At 45.9% G+C, this 24,156-nt stretch overlaps 1 long non-coding RNA gene across 1 annotated transcript; it reads right to left on the bottom strand.

The window, feature by feature from the left end:
- Positions 1 to 1,078: 1,078 nt before the first annotated feature.
- Positions 1,079 to 21,076, bottom strand: LOC116591647. The gene is made up of 3 exons (XR_004286090.1): positions 21,065 to 21,076; positions 7,360 to 7,362; positions 1,079 to 1,194 (listed from the first exon to the last, which is right to left on the bottom strand). It is a non-coding gene; the product is annotated as an uncharacterized LOC116591647 (long non-coding RNA).
- Positions 21,077 to 24,156: the final 3,080 nt, after the last annotated feature.

Raw genomic sequence — 24,156 nt, 5'->3', positions numbered from 1 at the left:
GAAGTCAAATCCAAATACTGAAAAATGGAGAAGCAACAAAGTCTAAATGACAAAAATACTTGAATTTAAGTGGACCTATGATCACTCTGGATCACCCCAGAACCATGTAAGGATCCAGGTGGTGCTGAGGATTTTGCCCAGGTGTGAAAATAAAAATCTGTGAGTGTAAATAATACGAATGGAGCCTCTCTTAGGGTTTTTCCAACCTAAAATTCTATGATCCAATTTTTTCTTTCCTTTGTAAACCAGGTAATTTTGTCTCTATGATATAACTGACCCACAGGTTGCTCTTTTTCAAGGGATAGTAACCAATAGGTTTAATTAAATTCCAGCAATTAATTCAATTCCATCCACTACTCTGTAGCCCAATATAACCATATATGTAATGATTTTATGTCTTTCAGACCAAGATACACATGCATGTAGGTACCCTTAAGGCAAAGTAACAAAAGTTTCCATAAAACCTAAATGATTTCTTATTACAGCAGCTCTGGAGACATGAAGATAGAAAATCCATTTCTTTTTTGCAATCTCAACATCAAGCTAGGAGACTGGGCTTTTTTTTCACATGAGCATGGGAATCTTTTCTCCCAAATCATTATTAAAAGTTTTTTTTTGCAGAAGTAATGTCTATTTTAATATGAGCCAGTCTGGAATCAAATTTTCTTTGTCTGCCTGTGCCTATGTTTGATATTCAGGCTGTAGTAATTTTGTATTAGGTTCTCACTCATAAGCAATCCAGATTTCCCCTGTGTAAGAGGAGATCTATGTCTTAACACAGGTAAGAAAATTGAGGATATGCAACTAGCTCAAGAGCACCTAATTAAGTAGCGTACCCTACTGCAGCTGCGTGTTCCTACCCCAACGTCAGCAGAGACCCACCGCATGTCAACCAAAGCTGTACTCAAACAGCCCAACTTTACTCACGGGGGAAGATTCTGGGTGGGTGGTGTTTCTTCCAGGGTGGTGTGAAGCCCATCTAAATGAGAATCGCCAGGGGAAGGGTGTGCTTTTTTAAAAACCACCTGAGACTCGTGACCCTGGGAAACAGACTGAGGGCTGCTGAAAGGGAGGTGGGCAGGGGGGCGGGATAATGCAGTGATGGGTATTAAGGAGGGCACGTGTTGTGATGAGCACTGAGTGTTACATGCAACGAATGAATCACTGAATATTATATCAAACACTAAAGATGTCCTGCACATTGGCTAATTGAATTTAAATTAAAAAAATTTTTAAACCCTACAATTCCTAGGCCCTATATCGATCTCCACTAAGTCAGATCCTGGGGAAGGGTCCCAGGCATAAACATTGTAGGCATGCTCTGTGGTTGATGCTGAGGCTTATTAAGGTGTTAGAAGTGTTTTTAGAAGGGACATTGATTCGCAGAGTGATCGCCATAGCAACCTAGGAACCCATCACCTGAACTGTATTCCACATGATTTCATGTTTATTGTCTTCTACTTTAAATGATAGATCAGAGAGAAATAAAATCCACAAGAATCTGGACAAGTCATCATTTATTCATTAACACGACGCCACGTCCAGAAATAGCCTGACATGACAACTTCCCTCTCCAGACAATAGAATGACAGGGTCGTGGATTCCCTTCAACAGACCAGAGATGTACTTGCTCTGCTGTGGCCTCTTTGGGAACACATCGTCATTCTGCCAGCCTTCCAACGTGCGACATGGCAGGGTGAGCCCCGAGGGAGCTGCCGTGTGCTCATTCTATCCCAATCCCTCACCTCATCAAGTGCAAGGATCCATGAATCAGACCACGAATCAGAGATGGAAAGAAAAAGCATTCTGAGTAATTTTAGAAGAGATGGGACGGGCCACTCTTAGACCTCCAGTACTAAAACATAAGAAAGGACGAGAAAGAGAGGGAGAAGATGAATTTTCCATCTTCCATTTTTCTGAGTTTGGGTGCAACAATTCACTCCTGAGAAAGCAGTTTGAATAAAGCTCAGGTGATGGGCCTTTGGTTGCCATGGCAATTACTCGGCTATGTGCAGCCGCCTAACGCTTCCCTAATTTCCCTGCAGAAGTGCACCCAAGGTCAGCAGAGGAAACAGTGCCTGTCCCAGGCTGGGGACAAAGTTGGACTCTGCCTGGCATGTGACCAAAATGTCTTTGAAACCCATTCCATTCCTTGGTATATTAGTGATCATTTTGACATGACATAAAACCAGGCATATTGGAGATTTGGAGTGCAGGAAATGGAATTTTATCTTTACATAACTCAAATTTCTATCTTTATCCCAATGGGGTGGCGGGAAAAATCCAAGCAGTCTCTAGGGTTCACTGCACTTTCTCGGGGTTATGTGGAGGTGTGGGAGGGGGGCGGTGTGGGGAGGGGACATCTGGACACACAGGCTGCCGCCGAGACCTCTCTCCTTCCCGTCCACTCCTTGGGGCTGTCTTCAGTCCCGCACCTCTGTCTGCTGCTCCACTCCCTCCTGGGTAAACACCTCTCAGAGAGGCTGGTTTTCATCCCCTCTGCACAGATGCAACCCTGGGCATCCCCCGTTAGTGGTCTTGAGTTTTTCCCTGGGGCTCTGTCCATGAGGCAAAGCATAGGGTTCACTCTCTAGAACTCACTAAACTCAGGTTTCATCAGTTTCCTTCAATCCGCTCAGCCGTTATTCTAGTATGTGGGTAGGGAAGACTCCTTCCCCCTTTCCAGTTTCTCCCACGCATTTTGTCTGCACCCTCTCCTTTCTCTTGTCTGTGGGCTTAGAGTTTTAGAAACTCAGGAAACTATTTTCTGCCCAACTGTACTTTCCCCTTGAGACATTTAGTCAATAAATGTTTATTGAGCATCTACTAAATGCTAAGTACTGATCTAGGCTATGGAGACATAGGAGTGGGAAAAATACATGAAAAAGCTTGTGATTATGGGGTGTATGTTCTAGCAGGGGAGACAGACACCTGTCAATAAATGTGGCAACAAAGGAGAAGGGTGAAAGGGAAGCAGCAAGTTGCAATTTTAAATAGAGAGGATGGGGTAGGTCTTGGAGCTGACATTTGAACACGGACTTCAGGAAGGCTGAGGGAGTCAGCTAAGTGGGTATCCTAGGGAAGAGTGTTCCAGGCAGAGGGAACAGCTCAAGTGAAGGCCATAAGAGAGGAACACGCCTGGTGTTTTTCAAGGGCGACAAGCAGACCATGGGTGAGGGGAAGAGTATCGCAGGCTGAGGTCAAAGGTACGTGTGTATGAGTACGTGCATGTGTGCATGTGTATGAGTGTGTGGAGGTGGATGCTGACAGATTATAGGGTCTTGGAAGCCACAGCAGCGGCTTTTCTGCATGGGGTGGGGCATCTGTTGAGTTCTGCATAGGAACATAAGCAGGACTTTGGTTTTAAAAGGATCACTCTGGCTGCTGTGACAAGAACAGACCCTGAAGAGGGAAAATAAGGAGACAGAAAGCCACCGCAGAGCCCCAGGGGTGAGATGGTGCTGGAGGAGAAGAGAAGTGGTTGGATTCTGGGGTTACAACCCTCCTCCACCTCCACCAGATTTTTTGTCATGGTCTCTAAGTTTCTTCTTTTCCTCCACTGCTAGGAAGTCAGCACAAAGCGGTGTTTTATAGGTAACATATGGTCGGTTTTCCAGCAGCTTTGCTTCCTGACAAGCAGAATGCCCTTCCGGGATAACACAGGCAGTCCTTTGTCCCACAGCACTTCTGGTAACATGAGTCATTTTCAAAAATGTTATCTAGAAACTTGATTTGCAGATGACCTCACCGTGTGAGTCCTATGATCTAAATTTCATTAACTCCAGGAGGACATGTCCTATTACATGCTGTATCAATTAAGCACTTCTTTAAAAAAAAATAGTTGGACTTCCAAGTTCTGTAGCAATTTGTCTCTCTTATCTGCTATGTTACAGCCCAGCTATTATCTCGGAGGGCCTCCTGTGACGTTTGAATGAAATCTCATCTATTTGTTGTGCATATATCGGTATCTGTCCTATGCATGACTTTGAGATTGTTGCTCTGGTTTAAACTACAGGAATACTGGGGGTCATGGAGCAGAAGGGGCTGGCATCCTACTTTTTTTTCAATTGCTTTTTGGTAACATTAATTCTGAATGTAGCGATTTCTGCTTGGGAGCCAGCTAAAATGTGGTCGCAGGTACCTGGGTGGCTCAGTCGGTTGAGCGTCTGACTCTTGATCCCGGCTCAGATCGTGATCTCAGGGTTCTGAGATCAAGACCTGTGTGGGGCTCTGCCCTGAGCAGAAAGTCTGCTTGAGATTCTCTCTCTGCCCCCCTCTCTCTGCCCTCTCCCCACCAACACCCTGCACTTACTTTCTGTCTCTTAAAAAAAAAAAAAAGTAGTTGCAATAACTGTATTCTCAGAAGAAAGCTTATCTGTTTTCAATACCTCAAAATCCTCAAAAACAATCAAATACCTTGGTTTCATTCATGTGTTTTTGTTCTGGGTCTCCTTTCCTAAGTCTCTGCGGACTTAGGAAAGTCTGCACATTGGGGGCCGAGCCAGTTCGGGTTCCTGGCTGTGAACAACAGAAATTCGAATGCAGTGTGAGTCACAAGGATGGGAGATGCAGCCCAGAAATGATGGGATGGCAGGAGAACTAACCGCGAAGGACAGTCAGGGGTCGTGGGAGGAAAGGGACGGCCAAGGTCACTGCGATGCATGGGATGTTCGTGTTCCCTCCAAATTCCTAGGCTGACTGCCAGTGTGATGGTATGAGGACGTGGGGTATGGGGCGTAATTAGTTCATGAGAACGGGGCCCTCATGAATTGGGTTAGCACCCTTATAAGAGATCCCCTCGAGCTCTGCGGCTCTCTCCCTGCCCTGTGAGGATACAGCCAGGACAAATGCAGTCTGTGGTAAACAAGAGGGCTCTCATCAGAACCCGACTGATTCCTTAAAATGTCTCTTGGTTCCTTATGGTCATGGCTAATGACACTATCTTTGTTGACACCCTAGTGACACAGTGCCTGAGATCCCTAAAACTCCTCAGTATTCTCCTGGACTCTGATTCCTCCCTGCCCCAGTGCAACCACGCCATCCCACAGGGCGTCTGCCAAACCCAGAGGACAACCTGGCTTTCATTAAAAGTCTTTAGCCTGCTGTCGAGTGCCTCTCCTCCCGTCATCTCCATCCCCGCGGCTTCCGTCTGCACTCGTCATGCTCCTGTCTCAGCGTGTTTTCACCTGCGGCTAGAACCTTCCCATCGCCGCTCTGTCCCTGCGGGAAGGAGCTTCCCTCTGGGGCACAGAATCCCCTTCCCTGTGTCTGCCTACGGTTGGCTTCTTCCGCACAGTCCAAAGCTATTTTATCCCTCAGTGCCGATTACATATGCTCTTCTGTTGTCTCAGACTAGAACGCCTGCCCATGTTGTTCTTCTTTAAAAACTCTCATTTATCTTTTTTAAAAAAATTTAATTAACATATAATGTCTCATTTATCTTTAAAGCTTTAACTTGTTCACTTAGTCCGTAAGTACTGAGGCCCTAGCGTATGTCACACACTTCGCACACTCTCCTGGGTGTGGCGAGCGGGTCACACAGGATTTCTGCTCCCGGATCTTGTGTTTCAGAAGGAAATTTATTTGGAAACGAATAAATGAGGCAACTGATTATAATGGTAAGATTACTTAAAGAAATAAAACAAGATGTGCTGGAGAGCAGAGGACGGGATGGCCTTCTACCCTCGTGTTTAGAGAAGGCTCTTCTGGAGAAGGTGCCATTTTATCTGAGAACTGAATGAAAGAAGGAACCAGCATGCAAAGTTCAGGGGAGAGGATCACTCCAGGTTGGAGCACTTGCTAAGGCCCTGAGGCAGGAAAACTTGCTGCACTGAAGGAACAGAGAGAAGGCCACGGGGCTGAAGTACAGTGAATGAAGGCGAGAATAACAGAGATTGAGCCCAGAGAATTGGTAAGGGCCAGATCATACAAGGTCTTATAACGCACTGAAGGAGTCTGGATTTTTCGCTTTCTCCAATAAACCTTCCCTGACCTCCTTTCACTAATTTAAGCACCATATTTGATCCTAAGTGACTCTATTACTGAAACTCCTAGCTGGCCACCCAGCATTCTCATCACAGCTTTCTTTGTGGATCTCTGGTTGTTGTTTCATGTATTCTTCAAAAATGAAGCAAACTGTGGCAAAATAGCACTAGGTTAAGGAAAAATATAAACGAAAATTGAAAAGACAGTGAGGATATGCATAGGAAAAAAGAGAAATCACAATGAGAACATTATCCATATTTGCAAATTTGGGGACTCTGGAGTCTCCAGAGACTCTCCTCTTAAATGTTTAAAGGTCTACTCTGCCATGATTTACCAACCTTGGTTATATCTAGTGGTCTATTTTTTCAACTAAGCTGTAAAATCCTTCATAGGTAGGTTCTGTGTCTGAAACTGCTACACACATAAACCTCTACACAGCACCAAACAAACTTCTGATTTCATTGTAGATGCTTGCCAAGTCTCTGAACAATTCTGCTTTGGAAATCTTTGCTTACAATGACAGAGGGATGGTGTACAGATAACGTATAGTAAATGATGGTGGGAGTTTATGACCATCCAGCATTTGGGGAAGAATGGCCCTAATATAAATCCCTCCCCGACTAGCCAAGGTAGAAGTCATCCTTCCTTTTGAAGTGCCCTTGCAGCCAGGGTGCAGACAGGTGACCTTGACTTCTCCAATCCGATGTGCTTATGTGACATTTTAATTTGGGAGAAAGCAATGGGAGGAAACAGCTGTTCCCCAGAATCCAACTTTCAGATGACAGGGCAACAAAGGAATCCGGCTTTCAAAAAGCTGAAGGGAGGAGGAGGGAGAGGTCTGGCATCGAGAACCTCAAGTATGAGGCGGCAGCCCTACAGAGTACCTGCGTCTAGGGCTAGGGACCATGTCCTTGCCTGAGCTGCCCTGCAGCCCGGCTCACATGTTCATCGACTCGGAGCCGGACTCTCACCCTCCAGGAATTTCTGTACGCAACCTCATCTCCTTTAATAAATCCCCTTTCTGTGTGAACCGCTGGTACGCCTTCTATTTTTCTCAGCTAAGAACTCTGGTTGCAGGCAGGGCAAAGATAGCAGGGAGACTTTCGATTAAGTGTCCGGGTTGAAAACGAATCAGGAATTAAAAGCAAAACCTCCGTAAGTCATCGTTTAAGCCAGTGGGGGCACGGTAGCTGATTTATAAAAATTCAATTTGCTCATTGTCTCTTAGGGAGTAAAACTATTGAAATCGTATTGCCTTAAAATGGAAGGCGGGTATGTGGCAACTGAAACTCGTAAAGACATTTTGACTGTAGAGCACCCCAGCGGGACGGATGCACAGACAGAAAGAGGCTGCTCTCTCACTTACGCGCCCACTGGCTTGCTGCTTGACAGTATTACATCCTTTTCCAACCTGAGCTGTGTCTCTTCACCTGCAGACCCCGAGCATGTGAGTGTTTCTATATTGAGTTCCTGGCAACTGAAGGGGAGGTTTTGAACTCCTGGGCAGAACTGGTATTCTCCTACTGTAAACAGTTCAGTGTCCACCCCCACCACCCCCAGACTCTTTTTGTAGTCTGCTCTTCATTTTTAATGTAATCACAGTACTAGCTATGATTAGTGCTGCCAGTTAGGTTCTAGGGATAAAAGTCAGCATCAGTCCTGGGCTAAACCCTGAACTAGAATCGATTATTATTTAAATCTGTCAATAATCTTATAAAGGAGGCGTTATTTCTCCTACTTTCCAGATGGGAAAGGGAGATTCAGGAAGCTGGTGTTTCTTGCCCAAGTACTTGGGTTGTGGAATCAATAGAGTGCTAGGTGACCATCGTAGTAGTCTGTTGAGGCTGCTCTTATAAATTCAGGAAGCTGGTGTTTCTTGCCCAAGTACTTGGGTTGTGGAATCAATAGAGTGCTAGGTGACCATCGTAGTAGTCTGTTGAGCAAAGTCAAAGTGGTTCAAACAACAGAAATCTCTCTCACACATTTCAGGAGGCTGGAAGTCTGAGATCAGGGTGCCTGCCCAGTCGCGTTCTGGTGAGGCTCTTGGAGTGGATTGCAGACTGCTGACTTAGCATGTCCAACACAGTGCATAGAATCTGGGGGAACTCTCTGGGGTCTCTTTATAAGGGCGCTCACCCTGTTCAATAGGGCTCCACCCACGTGATCGCATCGCCAGCCCAAGACTCTACCTTCAAATACCATCACACTGGGGGTTAGGATTTCTTCATGTGAACTTTGGGGGAACACACACATTCAGCCTGTAATAATTACCATGAGCATTTAAAAAAATAAATAGAATAAATAGAACATCAGAGCATATTGTGCTTCTCAAGGGTCTTGTTTCATGCAACCCTAGTCTTAGGTTTTTTTGTTTGTTTGTTTGTTTAATGCATGAAGATGTAAGTACTGGGTAGTGATGTAAAATATATTTATCTCGAGTTGTAGCAAAGACTGAAAGCTAATGGTTGTACTCTAAAGTCTTCATGTTACAGGGAGGTCTGGAAAGATGAACTATATTGGCCAAAGTTATTCAGTTGTTGAGAAGAAAAGACGGACCCAGCAATGAGGCTCCTGCTATCCCGTCTTTCTTTTTTTTTTTTTTTTTATTAAAGATTTTATTTATTTAGTCAGAGAGAGAGAGAGTGAGCACAGGCAGACAGAGTGGCAGGCAGAGTCAGAGGGAGAAGCAGGCTCCCCGCAGAGCAAGAAGCCCGATGTGGGACTCGATCCCAGGACGCCGGGATCATGACCTGAGCCGAAGGCAGCTGCTTAACCAACTGAGCCACCCAGGCGTCCCCTATCCCGTCTTTCTATTCCCCATATGAAAATGGTCACTATAAGCTCTGTCTTTTCAACCTCATAGCACTGTTACAGAATTTAAATTAGACAATTCAGGAGATTTTTTTTTTTTTTTTTTTACCCACAAACCCTGAAACAAATATAAGGTACAATTTGTATCAGTCAGATTTATCAGTTGAAGACAGACCCAGCTCTAGGTCCTCAAGCAGAGAGGAATTTAAATAGGATTTAGGTCACAGAGTTACTAGAAGGGCTGGGGGAACAGAGAGCAGGGAAGGATGATGGTATGTAGAGCCCAGAAAATGCCGGACCAGCAGGGGCCCATGGTCTCTGCACCTGCTGGGTGACAGCTGACAGAGGCAGAAGAAGAGTTTCTGCTTTCTTCCTCCCTTCTAACCTTGGTCCCTGCTTCTTGTCTGGGGCACCTAACAGAACTGTTAGGTGAGAGGTGCTTGTTTGCAGAGAGGATACCAAGCCAGGAATGTGGTAATGGACCACAGAGGATGCTCAGCGTAATATTTAAGCCAAATTTTCTCATCCTGCACTAGAACCTCTTCATAAAAACAAACAGTATTTCTCTGGCTCTACCCCCTCCACAGTTAACGGGGGCTTCAGCTCTCACTAAGATACCTCCTGCTATTCCTGTGGGTCTTCTGGCGTGTCTCCAGGTGCTGGTGAACACACCACTCCTGGGTACTATGTGTTGCTGACCTGGTCTTCTCTGGAGACCCAATTCGTGGTACCTGCTGCTGGTGAATTTCCACGCTGCCGCAGTTGTTGGTCTCCCCCTGGTTCCGCTACTGAAAGGCAGGCACCCGCTAAAGCTCAGGAGCTACCACGTGTGATTGTGCCCATCACTTGGGTGCCACTGCTACCATCTACAGGAGGTGTTAATGCCACCATGATCTGCCCGCTGAAAACAACAGCATCAGCTGCCTGACCCACGGCTCTGCCCCCGCTAGGCTCTGCTCCTGCCATCTGCTAAGTCTGCACGTTATCCTGGGGCCAGCTCACCGCCCAGCCTTGCTGCTTGTGGCTGCTTCCAGCAGCGTGCTCTGTGGATGTTACTGAAGCCACCTTGTAGCCATTCCACACTCCACTGCTTTGTTCGGCAGATGGTAGTTCTTGTTGTCCCAAATGTATTGTTCCATGTGATTCTGCTACCATATGTCACAGATTTTGTTCAAAAAAGTGATCTTTGGGTATTCTTTGTTTTTAGGATTGTTGCTCATTTTTCTCTGAGAACAGGACCATGAGAGCCTGGGCTCAGAACCACACACCCACTTCTGTGGTCAACAAATACTTGTTAAGACCTGGCACTGCCAGCCCCATGCTGGGCTCTGGAGGTAAAGCAGGGAACAGAACAAAGTTCTGGCTCTTGGGAGCTTATAGTCAGGTTGGAGGTTGCTGATAAAGGCAGACCATAAACAATTTTATAACATATCAGGGTGTAACAAATGTCATGTATCCCAACGGGAAATCAAGAGAGAGAGAGAGACAGAGATTTTAGCAGTGGTTAGGGAAGACCTCCATGATAAGGTGACATTTGAGCTCTACTTTTGCTAGGATGTAAATTTTTGTATTCCTCTCCACCCACCAGCAATACACACTGAAACCTAATTCTTAATCCCAAATACGATGGTGTTAGAAGATGGGACTTCTAGGAGGTGATTAGGTCATAAGAGTGGAGACGTCATAAGTAGGACTGATGTCTTTATAAGAAAGACCCCAGAGAGATGATCTCTCTCTCAGCCATAGGAGGACACATCGAGAAAGCAGCTGTCAACAAATAAGGAAGGGGCTCTCCTCAGACGCTGAATCTGTGGTACCTTGATCTTGGACTTCCCAGCCTCTAGAACTATGACAAATTAATGTTTGTTGTGTAAGCCACTCGGTCTGTGGGAGTTTTGTGATAGCAGCCAAAGCCAACTGAGATAGCTCTCTATCTATTGGCTCCTGCCATTTATGCTATTTCTGTCCACATCCAGTCCTCCCAGGGACCCTCCAGCAGTCAATCCTCAGGGACACTAGGGGCACAATATCCCTTCTGGTTAAAGAGAGTATTAGACAACCACAACAATCACAATCACAACTCCAATGGCTAATATATTTTAAGCATCTCTTATGTGCCAGACCCAGACACTGTTCTTAGTGCTTTGCATATAATCTAATTTAATGCTTATTTCCATTCTATGAAGAAAGTACCACTGTTATTTCCACTTCATGACAGGAAAATGGAAACCTAGAAAGAGGGAGTTCCTGACTCAAAGTCAAACACAGTCTGGCTCCAGAGCCTATGATTCTGAAGTTTATCCTGTATGCCACGAAGGTAGACAGAATGAGCTATGGGAATGAATATCCAGGTGATGGAGGTTCAGATAAAGATAACAGCAAAACCCCTGGGAGATAAGGCTTGGCATTCTGGAGAAACTGGATGCCAGAGTGGCTGGAGTGGAGTGACAGAGATGTTCTGGGCTGAGTTGTGATTCCCCCCCAAATCCATCTTGAAGCCCTAACCCCCAGTACCTCAGAATGTAACTGTATTTGGAGATAAGGTCTTTAAAGACGTAGTGAAGTTAAAATGAGATTTATAGTGTGGACCCTGATCCAATATGACTGCTGTCTTTGTAAGAAGAGGACATTTGGACACAGACATGTCCAAATGCAGAGATGCACAGAGAGACAACAGGTGAAGATACAGGGAGAAGCCGCCATATGCAAGCCAAGGAGAGAGGCCTCAGAAGAAACCAACCCTGCTGGCACCTTGATGCCAGACTGGGACCCTTCACAACTGTGAGAAAATAAATGTCTGTTGTTTCAACTGCCCAGTCTGTGGTATTTTGTTAAAGCAAGACAAGCCAACGGAGGCAGGAGGGGAAGAGTGGAATGAGATGAGGACCAGGAGGCCCAGTGCAGATCTCTGAAGGCCTTGGTGGCCTTGGTGAAGACCTTAGATTCTATCTGAGAGAGGCAAGAAGTGATCTGGGGGTTCTGAGAAGAGGAGCAACACAATCTAACCTGAGTTAAGGTCTCATCCTGGCTGTCAGAGGCCAAAGGGTGAATCACAGGATGGATGGCAATGATCGGGGTGAGGGATGGTGGGGGCTGGGATCAGGGCGGGAGCTGTGGAGCGAGGGAGGGGTGAGCAGATGCTGGATGTATTTTTGGAAGTGGAGCTGCCAGGGATTTGCTGGCAGATCAGATGTAGAGAGTGAGAGAAAGGAATGACAGACGCCTCTGTGGTTTTTGGTCTCAGCAGTTGAGACATGTGATGGAGGGGAGACATCAAGAGTGAACTGTTGGTCATCCAAATGGAGACGCTGAGGTGGCAGTTGGATGCAAGAGTTGGGGTTCGGGCTGGAACACGTGTGGGTCCTTAGTGGATAGATGGGACTTAAAGCCATCAGATTGAGATTTCCTAGAGATCATCTAAGAAATCCATGTAGAGAGAGATGAGAAGATGTCCAGTGACTGTAGCCTCCAGACCGGGGGATGGGAAAGCCATGGGGTTGCAGCAGAAGAGGCTGAGGAGTTGCTGATGTAAGAAGGAAAGAAGAGAGTGAATGGTGTAGCCTCTCGAAGTGTGTCTCAGTGGGGGAGGTGTCTGGCAGGGTAACGAGTCTACTGATGAAGTAAGAGGAGAGCTGAAATTGACCATCGGACTGAGAACGCTCTCACTGGAGGGCAGCGATGAAAATCTGACCTGAGGAGTTTCATGAAAGACTGGAAGGAAAGGAAGGAGAGCCAGTGGGAGTAAATAACCTTTTCAAGGTCTATTTCTATAAAAGGGAGAAAGAAAGGGGCCGTATTGGGATTAGAGATAGGTGGTCAGGGGAGGTTTTCGTTTCTATGTCTTGTTTTGCTTTGCTGTGTTTCATGTTTGTATACTAATGAGAATGGTCCAGTGGAGAGGGGGATCTTGGTGAGACAGGAAAGAGAGGGGCCACTGCAAGAGGGGAGAGGGGTGGTGTTCTGGGGAAGGGTTTAGCTTCAGATGAAGTGTAGAGAGTTCCATGCATAGTAAGTGGAGGAAGACAGAGAGCAAGGGCCTAGACACTGCCCCCTGGACAGGTGTGTTGGTGTGAGCACGTGACTTTTGCCTCTCACTGCTCCTGTTATTCCAGGGAAATCTTTATTTCCCATGTTAGGATCTTCAGCTGAGAGTAAGGAGAAGAGAGGATATACTGCAGGTTTGAGGAAAGAGAACAAAGTGTGATTATTCAGGGGTACACGAGACGGGACTGCCAACTGGCAGTGAGAGACCCCTTGGGGACAGATGAGGGCTTGAACCTGAGAACAGACAGCATGGCCATGGGCTTCTATCCTGCCACATTCACAAGATTGGGTAGAGGCGCAGAGCAGGTAGAGGGGTGAGCTTTTGTGAGGAAAGAGAAAGAGAATGGCAGAGGCAAGGCAGTGACGATGAAGGGCGTTGGGTTTCAGCGTGGGAGGAGTGGCGTGACAATGGGCATGTCACCGGGGAGGGACAATGGAAAGGAGGTAGGACCAATGGGTTGGGGGTGCCAGTGGGCTTGAAGTGAGGGGATAACTACATTTAAGTCATCTTCCCTCCATTACAGGGGTCAAGCTATTGGGCTAACCTTATGATCCAGGTTTTTGTTGCTGCTGTTCATAGGATGAGTTATTTTTCCCTAGAGACTGAAACCCTCATACCAACAGGATTCCGACACTCCCTCCCACCCCAACACGTGGGGTGCATCTGGGCTATCTGCTCCGTATTTTGAACTCTGTATATCCAACTTGGAATTGTGGTTGACATGCTGTGTCTGGATCTATCTTTAAGTGGGCCGCTTATAAAGACATGTTTTCCCCTCCTGTAGCCCCAAATACCACCTTACAAGCTAGGTGATTCACCTGAGTTGGCTGTCTTATTTAATCAAGCTATTAAAAACTAAACTGCAGTATGAAAAAGTACAGGCTCAATTTAGATGCCAACTCATTGAAAAATTGGCCCTTATAGGCTATAATTAGGAGAGCAAGAGCCCGCAATTGATCCACGTGGAATAAAGGAGCGGGAGCAGGAGGTGAAGACTCGGGGGACAGGGAAGTGTCGTCTGGGCATGTTACCCCTCGCAGAGAGGCTTCTTCCCCTTCTCTCCTTATCATCTAGGCCAGTGACTGCCCTGACCCCCCAGGAGCTGCCTCCATCTTTCTACCCCCGCTGCTGAAGCCTGACGGTGAGGCTGGGGGGCGGGGTGTGGTTGGGCAGAATCTAACATCCAGTGCTGGTGTGAGTGCTATGAGCCTGGGCCCCTCCAGAAACCACAGGAGAAATCACTGGGGAGCCTCCCCTACTCTCTGTTCCTCTCCCCTTCCAGGACTTTGATTCAAAGCAAAAGAGGCTTCACTGAATGTCAGGGTCAACCTTCAGAGGAAAGAGTCACAGGAGGTGCAAAAGGAGCAGGGGTGGAGGTAGGAGGTTTGTAGGTGACCCTGCCCACTGCAGTCCTGTGGAGCTGGCTCTAGTGTAGTTCCCGTAGTTGCGTAGTTCTGACCCAGGAAGGAGAAAGCCGGAGCTTAAGAGAAGCTTGCCCTGGGGCTGCCTTCCTTGGAGCACCTTTCAAGTCCCCCAAGTGATTTTCACATCATTGATCTGAATTTCCCACCCCCAGCCCTGAGCAAAGGTGACTGTCACCTAGTTCTCGGTGATCCCTCACTGTCATGGTGGTTACAGCCCACTCAGGATGGCTGTGAGATGCAAAAGGCATGCCCACTTGTCCTTCATCCCCTCTGGTTCTTTGGTTCTTAATAGTCACAGAGGAAAATGAATTCAGCTGGTCTGATCACCAAATTGAAAGAAGCACACCTATAAGAAGCAAGTGTCAAGGCAACCTGCCAACAAGTGGGGTGTACATGAGCATGGGGGTGTTGGTTCATGTCTCATTGCCTCTCTGGTGTTTCTCCTACGCCGGGGACCACTCTGTCTTAAGCCATGGAATGGTGTCTTTGAATTGCTGAGGGGGCCGCTCTTCTTATGGGTTGGCAGGGAAGGTCCCCTCGGAGAAATGAAGCAAGTTGCCCAGGTCAGACCTCAGTAGAAAACAGAGGAAGAAACATTCTGGGGCTGCAAAAGGAGAGCCTTGCAAATAAATTTGGAATTACATTGAGTACCATGTCCTCTCTCCACAGTTCCTATACCCAATGGTATGTTAGTAAATGTTGGCTCTCTGCAAGGGTGGAGGGGAGGCTTTATAGTCTGTGTTGACTGCTGTGGTCTAAGTCCTCCCACCATGGCCACTTCCACACTTTCCCCTGTGAGCTCACTGGATGCAAGGTTGGGCAGAGATGTGTGCTGTTGGCTCCTGAGAGTCCCTGGAAACTGGCGCAAGTCCCCAGTGTTTCACTGTCAACAGTGTGAGGGCAGGCGGACTTCATTGCTGGCCCTAATTAAAGCTGTGGTAGGACCCAGAGAAATAAGTGGTATAGGGATGTCAGCCTGGAGAAAGAGTCGGGCAATAATGTGATTCTGAACCCAATTCCAACATGGGATGGGAGGGTTTCCTCACACCGTGGAGGAAAGCTCCAGACACCAGCTGGGTGTCCTGAATTGAACTCAATTCCGACACTACCTATTAATCTATCAATCTATCCAGAGATACCATCCGATTCCCTAGATTAAGGGCTTAGTCTCAAAGACTGTCCCCTGCCCCAACTGCAGATGTCAGTTGCAAGTCTTGGTTGTCACCTGTACTTCTGACCAAATGACTGTAAACCAGCAGTTTCAACAATCCCCTCCTTGGGTTTGATTAATTTGCTAGAGCAGTTCGCAGAGCTCAGGAAATCCATGTACCCACTCGATTACTGGTTTATTATAAGATGATAGAACTCAGGAGCAGCCAGAAGGATGACATACATGGGGCGAGGCATGGGGAAGGGCACAGAGTTCCCATGAATGGTGCCCAGCACACACTGAGTGTGGTTGAGAGGCTCTCTAACATCTCTACAGTGCTCTAACCCAGCACAGCCCAACAGAATGCTCCGTAATGATGGAAATATTCTAGATACGTGCTGTCTGAAAATGGTAGCCACTAGCCATAGGCAGTTACTGAACACTTGAAATATGGCCATTGAAATTAGCGAAGTAGATTATAAGTTTTATTTAATTTTAATAATTTAAATCTAAATGGCCCCATATGACCACTAGCTACCATAAAGGATGGTACAGCAAACATCTTGCAGCTCAAGTTACATATGATCTATGGACCGGAAGTCCTGGCATTAGTGTCTGCAAAGCACAGGAACATGGAATGCAAGAAAACAGGGCATGCTGGTACCTGGGAGCTTGCAAGGCATTCAGAATCTCAGGATCTACCTCTGACAGAATTAGAATCTGTATTCCATTCCCATGTGTTTGTATACACATCAACGCTAGAGAAGCTCTGCTCTAAAAAATGGTAGCACCGGGGCGCCTGGGTGGCTCAGTGGGTTAAGCCTCTGCCTTCGGCTCAGGTCATGATCCCGGAGTCCTGGGATCGAGTCCCGCATCGGGCTCTCTGCTCAGCAGGGGAACTGCTTCCCTCTCTCTCTATCTCTCTCTCTGTCTGCCTCTCTGCTTACTTATGATCTCTGTCAAATAAATAAATAAAATCTTAAAAAAAAATGGCAGCACCTTCATAAACTTTATTTCACTTGATCCTCATTAAAAAATCCACATTGTGTGTAGGAGCTGCCTATTCCAGGATTTCTCTAGAGGCTGGCAAGAGTCCTGAACGAGTTGTCATTTCTGTCTTGCCGGTCTAACAGGGTTGGGAAGGTCTGAGCCTTAGGACCCACTTTCCTTTCTTACCCGATGTTTTCCTGCCAGAACACCGTGGGTTAATTGCCTTGAGTTGGAAAATGGTTTGTTTTGCATTTACAACTGTAAATTTATTCATCCTTTTAATTTATTAAGGTTTTTGTACACAATTATCAATTGTTTAAGAGATGACAACAAATTTTTGGTTTTCTACTGTCATGTGAGAACATTAGGCCTCAGCAACGCGTCATTGTGTGAGGAAAATAAAAAAGTGCTGCAGTGAAAAAAAAAAAAATCCACATTGTTATGGTGACGCTTCCCATTTTAGACATGAGGTCATTAAACCTCTGGAAGGCGATGTGATTTGCTCAAAATCACTAAAGGGGAAGGAGAGACAGAATCTCCAAGCCCAGCATTGCTTCCGCTCTCACACATAGTAGAAACAGTCCAGTCTCTGGCAATTTCGTCATCATTGTTTCAAAGATTTTATTTATTTATATTATGGGGGGGGGGAGAAGCAGAAGGAGGGACAGAGGGAAAGAACCTCAAGCAGATTCCTGGCAGAGCACAGAGCCTGCAGTGGGGCTCAACCCCAGATCACGATCTGAGCTGAAACCCAGAGTTGGACACTTCATTGACTGAGCCACCTGGGTGCCCCGATTCCAGTACTGCTTTAAATGGAAGACGATCTCAGCACTTTGCTGCTGGAAACATGAGCTACAGATGTGATAGTGGGGATGGATTGTGGAATGGGATAGAACTGGAGGAGGCAGGCAGGGAATTAGCCATGAGTGCCAGTCTCTTCCACAAGTACATCGAGTGAGGAGGAATGAAGACATGGGTGCAGGTAATGTCAGGCTGGCTTTCCACCAGAAAAGGAGGTCATTCTGCTGCCTGGGCTTTATCTAGATGCATCAGTCAAGCTGCAGGTCTGGTTTTTGTTTGTTTGTTTGTTTGTTAGTTCATCATGTGGAAGGGCTGTAGAGATTTTCAACAATTTGGGGATTAAATATTGATTTGGTTTAAGAATTTTCTCTGGGAAGTCCCAGGAATGAAGGGTGAGAGTTCTCCCTCCAGAATGGCTGCAGGTGAGGTCAAATGACAGAGAGGAATGAACAGTGGGTTCAAATATGAACCCCATGCCCAGCTGACTGAGTCCGTAGAACACACAACTCTTGATCTCAGAGTCATGAGTTCAAGCCCCACATTTGGTGTAGAGATTATAGGTAAATAAACTTAAAAAGATCCCTGGAAACCCCAAATATGGACCCCAAATCAAAAGGTCACAAGGACTGAGCTCTAAATTATAAGCCTTTTTTTTTTTTTTTTTTTTTTTTTTTTGCTGTCTAGCAGGCTTTGATGGAAGCATTTCTCTGAAGGAAGCTCCAGGTTCATATTAAATAATACATAAATGTATTTAATGCTGATAAGTGAGTCTCCCAAGCAAAATAATGAATTCTGCAATATGTATGTGTTGGCGAGTCACTGACTTTTCATTGTGGTACCTTTCTTTTTCAGAGGAACACATTCCCTGATCAGCCTCACACTATTTCACCAACCCTGTCTTTATAGAACTCACACCCTTCAGTGAAAAGCTAGGTTACAAATAAACCAGCTAAAGCTAGGTGTATGTAGTGCTGGTCTGCAAACCAGTAGTGAGAGAGCAAGCAAGAGAATAAGTAAACAAAGAGGAAAAAAGGAAAATAATAAGATTCAGTTCTCATCCAAGCCCTGAAATGACAGGCATCACTTCCCTGTGACCTACCTACCCCGTGACCTGCTTGCTCCTGCTCTCTTCCCCTTGCATGGAGAATGACACCCAAGCTCCGAGCCCTGTGGTCACTATGGATTCATCTCTGTAGGCACTCTTGACTCATTTCTCTTGCACTTTTCACATGTAATTGATCATCAAGTCTGGTCAGCTCTCACTTTTATTTTTTTATTTTTTTTTTTAAAGATTTTATTTGTTTATTTGACAGAGAGAGATCACATTAGACAGAGAGGCAGGCAGAGAGAGAGAGGGAAGCAGGCTCCCTGCTGAGCAGAGACCCCCGATGCGGGACTCGATCCCAGGACCCTGAGATCATGACCTGAGCCGAAGGCAGCAGCTTAACCCACTGAGCCACCCAGGTGCCCCAGCTCTCACTTTTAAATAACTCTATTACGTCATTTCTATTCATAGGGCCATAGTGCATGTCTTTATCATTTTACCTGAAATTCTTCTCCTAACCACCCCTCCCATCTCCACCTTTAATCTCATCCCTTAACAATCCATCATTTTTGCAAAGACAGAAAGCTAAGTACCAAGGATAATTAAATAATCATCTATATTTCCATCATCCATAATGGTCATATTGTATTAAGTCATTTATAAAATGATCTAACAGTCTAGATAACATCCCCTTTATTCACTAACTCCTGTTTGCTTTCCCCTTCTTGCTCCTCCAGAGACAACTGCCATCATCAGTTTGGAGTGTGTGGTAGATTCAATTACTTTTGTCACAATAATTTGTTGCCTCCTCATCCTGTTGTTCTCCCCAGAGGCAGAGCATAAACCCACCATAGTCCCAGCACAGCCTGGTCAAGCTGATCAGAGCCATGGCCAACCTATAGCTCTCATATGATGTGAATAAAAAAAAGTTATTTGTTATTATAATCCAGTAAGATACTGAGGTTGTTTGTTACCCAGCAGAAGCTAACTAATTCAAAATATCTATGCATGTGAGCGTTTACAAAATGAACAAAATGTTTCTATTGCCTTCGTTTTATGTATTTTGATACACATACATGTGTTCCTTTTGTATCTCTTGATATACATATATATGTATCTGCAAGCAGTATATGGTTCTGCTTGGTATGTGTTCCATGTTTTATACAAATTGTTACATTCTCTGTATGTTTTTCTACATTTTTTTTTTAAAGTGAGGGAGGCAGAAGGGACTGGGAGAGGGAGAGAGAATCTCCAGCAGATTCCCCACTGAGTGTGGAGCCCCACACTGGGCTTGGTCCCACGACCCTGAAATCATGACCTGAGCCTAACTCAGAAGTCTGACACTTAACAGACTGAGCTGCCCAGATGCCCCTGTATTTTTCTACATCTTGATTTTTACATTTAAGATTTGTTTGGGGTGTCTCTCCACATGTGTGTGTATGGATCTAGATCATTCCGTTCAACAGCTGTCAGAGAAATCTTTCCAAATCACAAATTAGGTTCTGTCAGTTCTCTGCTATGAAAGGTGACAGCTGAAGGCAGTCACCAGAAACACTCCCAGCCTTGGGGCAGCAAGCCTTTCCCGAAAGGGGATCTGGGTGTTACGTCACAGCCACCACCACAATCCACCCTTCCTGCAGCTGGATCCACTCTTCATGTGCCTTCTGGACGCAGGTCCAGGGTCCAGGAGCCTCTTTTCACGAAGAATCTCAGAAAAGGAAGGTTTGTAAGATGAGCTAGAGTCCCTGCTTGGCACCTCCTCTTGGAACCACAGCCAAGACCCATCCTGTCTCTCCTCTACCAGCTGTCCTCACACTCCCAGCCAGCACCTCTGCTCAACTCAAGGGCTTATGCAGTGCTGTGCCCCAGATTTGCAACCCTGAGGGGTCTGAGCCCCTGGTCACCATGCCCTTCTCCGCTAGGCTTGCCGCCCTCGTGCGCTCAATGTCAAAATGGTGCACGTAGCAAGAGGCACTCAAGCAGATCGCCTGGGTGCCAGACATACTCCTCCTTGCCCCCATCGCATGGTGGCAACCCAAGTAGGTTTTGCATAGAAAAAATCGAGTAAAACCCAGGAAACTCATACTAAACCATCTCCTAACTGCATCCTCTGGTAACTGTCCATTGATTTGACTTCTTCTCCATTGTTCAAACTAGCCCTATTTTAAAATTCTGATAATTATACGTAGTTGTGTATAAAAGCATACATGTACGTGTATGTCTATATATCAGAGGCTTTAGAAAAGTATAAGGGACACCATGAAAATCACTTAGGACACCACCATCCAGAGGGAAATACTATTATCCTTTTGCTGTCTTCCTTTGCAATCTCTTTCTCTATGTACTTAATTTTTCTAAAATGAAAAACTACACGTAAAAATTGATCTCCTGCCTCTTCAAAAGTTTGAGAGTATATTGTGAATACTTCTCAACCCCTCTATCTTGATACTGTATTCAGATGTATACACCCCTGGTTGTGGTTACTTCCAGACAGCATTTCTTAAAACAACCTTTGTGATAAGAACTGATTGACTTTAGGGGCACTTGGGTGGCTCAGTCGATTAAGCATCTACCTTTAGCTTGGTTCATGATCTCAAGGTCCTGAGATCAAGTCCCACATCAGGCTCCCTGCTCAGTGGGGAGTCTGCTTCTCTCTCTCCCTTTCCCTCTATGCTCGCTTTCTCTCTTGCTCTCAGGTGAATAAATAAAATCTTTTTTTTTAAAGAATTGATTGACTTTGAAGTACTACACAAAGTTATTTCTCTTTAGAAGGCAAAAGAGTAGCATATACAATACAGAGCATAGTATAATACTAACTACCATAATAATAAGTGTATTATCTCATTTAACTCAGCGGCCATGTTATGAGTTCAGAGTATGTTATTACCGTTACTGTAGATGAGAAATGAAGTGTAGAGAGATTAAATCACTTGCCAGGGGCACACAACTAGAACCCAGAACTGAAGTTCAAATCTAGATTTCCTGTCCTTAAATTCCACACTTACAGCTACTAAAGGAGGTTGAGATGAGTTTGCAAGGGGGACAAGACCCAAGGGGACACAGCTACCAGGGATGGAAAAAGTCCATGGCATCAAATGAAGACAGGGACATGCCCAAGAGCTGTCAGTAAGGTTAGGAGTCGATTCTGAGGACTCTCTGGGGGCCCAGGAGCTCTGACTTGCAGGTTGGTGGAAGGGACATGGCTGTACCCAGCCCAGGAGTTGGGGACCGAGGCAGCAAGTGCATCAGCAGGAAGGCAGCCAGTGGCTGGGGTAGTTCAGAATGCCAGGTGTGAGGGAGCTGGTGGAGGAAGGTGGTTGGGTAGGAAGGAAGGTGGGAGCTAGAAGTCAGGCCATCAGAATGCCCTTTTCCTTCTTTCCTACCCACCGCCCACTCTGGGTTACCCTGTCTCACCGTGACAAGGAGAAGGACCCTTGGCAGAAAAGCGGGGAGACAAACCAGCTGCACAAAGCTGATGACACACATTTACCAGAAGACATGTACCAGAAGGTTCCTAGAAGCACCATCCAAAATAGGTTCAAACCAGAAACTATTCAGCTATGTACCCAATGGAATGCATAAACAAATGGTAGTAAAGTCACACAACGGAATACTATGCAGCATTGAGCATGAACAAACTGCAACCACGTGCACTAATGAAACAGGCGAATCTCACAAACACCACAGTCGGTGAAAACAGACCTGAAACCAGGCATTCTGTAGGATTCCATTCATGTAGGATTTCAGAACACTCACAGCCTTTCTAGGCCCTTGGAAGTAGGGTCGTGCTTGGGGGCAGCGATGTGCAGAAGAGGTCATGACTGGGCTTCTAGGGGCTTTGTGATGTTCCCTTAAAAATATTTGAGTGCAGGTTCAAGTTGTGAGTGCTCTTTTATCTAAAACTCCAACGAGGATCTGTTAGATTAAAAATAAGCAAAGAAGTAGGAGAAAGAAAAGAAATAGACAAGAGCAGTAATGATAACAGACAGAAAAACCTAAATCATTATGATGAAGACATCAAATGTCACTCCACTTCCATCTACGGGTAGAAAATTGCACTTTTCTGGCCATGTTTCTAATAGTTACCCCCCAAAAGTGTCCTAGCCCAGCGATCATATGAGAATCAACAAGGGAGAAGTTTCACGTAGTCAAATAATTTACACATGTTCCAACCCACTCTGGAAGGTTCAGAGCTCTGGGCTGCCAGGCACAGCTCCAGGTAGCTCTGAAGTCCTATTGCGTTATTTCTATGTAATGCAAATTGACAAGGTCTCTCAATTAGGCAACTAACTAGAAAATGATGTCTGAAAGCCAGCTCTATCAGCAGCCAGAAATCTGGTCTGAGAGACTGGTCTGTTTGTGGCCAGGGCATGGGTGGGGAGTACATTTTCCATGCAGGGAATCAGGATGAGAGCAACATGGAGGAGATCAAATGGAGAAGCCAGAGAATAAATCTGGGGGTGGCTGATCTTTCTGGGTTTTACTTGACAAATACTTTTAGAATGGTTTCTAGGTGCCTGTTGGGGTCCGTTATCAAAGGAACAAGAATGAGACAAAGTGAAAGTTATGCAAAGCCTTATTCTATGCCAAGCATTAGAAGTTAGACTGACCGGCCAGGGTAACAGGATTGAGACAAAGTAAAAGTTATGTGAAGCTTTATTCTATGCCAAGCACTAGAAGTCAGACTGACTGGCCAGGGCCTCCTCCAAAGAGAGCAACCCCCTCCCGATCTCAGAGGCTGGTTTTATAGGGCATAACTGCAGACCCAAAGTACGTGGCTTTTATTGTTAAGGCATTCACTCCCAGAATCGATACCCAGAACCATACCAGGAACTACAGGGGCGTTTATTCCTGGAATGAAGTCCGTGGATGTAAACAATATGGCTACCTAGGCGATATGGAGTTACTCTGGAGTTGCGCAGGCCCTAACAGTTAAACAGGTTTTAACATTAAAGTGGCCCTAACAGTGCCAAGCACTAAGTACTCAATAAATAGTCATTGAATCCTTACAACAAACCTATGAGGGGGGGTGCTATCACCATCACTCTTGTTTTAAAGGCCACACAGCTGCTCAGTGGCAGAACCAGAATCCAAATCCAGTTTCTTGGGAGCCCCATGTCCTTGTTCTCAACCCCGAGCTTTGTAGCATCATCCACCAAGACAGCAGTATAACTCTGAGGATAAGGAGCCTGGTTTTCCTTGCCGACTTCTCCACTGGCGGACTCTGGCAGTGAACCTGGCATCTGCCTGCATACTGTGATGAATGATTGCTAAGAAGATTGCCCCCCCAACTTCTGTCCCTGCCCCCAACATATCTTCCACGTTGTACTACTGAGGATGGCTGAAATTCCATCACTGGTATTTATTCTTTTGAGTTAGTGCTCTGTTGCCCCCAGGGTTCCTGATAAAAGGGCAGACAGCCCTGCAGAATGTCTGGGAATCACCATCTGAGTGTACAATTTCACCTAGTTTTCAGGAAGGGGTGAAAGAGAACCCTGAAGGCCCAGCAGGCTAAGAAGATACCCAGATGGGGGGCGGGGCCTCACTGTTCTGGCTCACGAAGTGGGTCAGTTGCTGGCGGGCGCACATTTCTTCATTCATCCACTCAGATCCTGCTTTAGTCCTTAAATAGAGGCAAGATCTCCTTCTAGGTGTCATGTGGGACACAGCGGATTCACAGCCCTCTTTATCCCTTCTGGGCTGTCTACTTAATTCACAAAACCCTTTCTCAGGCAATCCTCCCGGGTACTTCTTATTATTCCCAATTATCCCTGAAGAAAGTAAGGCTCATAAAATTTTTATGAGCTTCCCAGGGTCACTTGGTTTCTGAACGCCAGCTCTGGTTGGGGAAGGAAAGGGGAAACCATTCAACCGGGGATGGGTTTTGGATGTTAGTTTGTTTCTA

This window comes from Mustela erminea, chromosome 5 (genome assembly GCF_009829155.1).
Source record: "Mustela erminea isolate mMusErm1 chromosome 5, mMusErm1.Pri, whole genome shotgun sequence".
NCBI classification, from domain to species: domain Eukaryota; kingdom Metazoa; phylum Chordata; class Mammalia; order Carnivora; family Mustelidae; genus Mustela; species Mustela erminea.
Note: the sequence above shows the minus strand (reverse complement) of the source record. Positions and strands in the feature narration are given on the sequence as shown.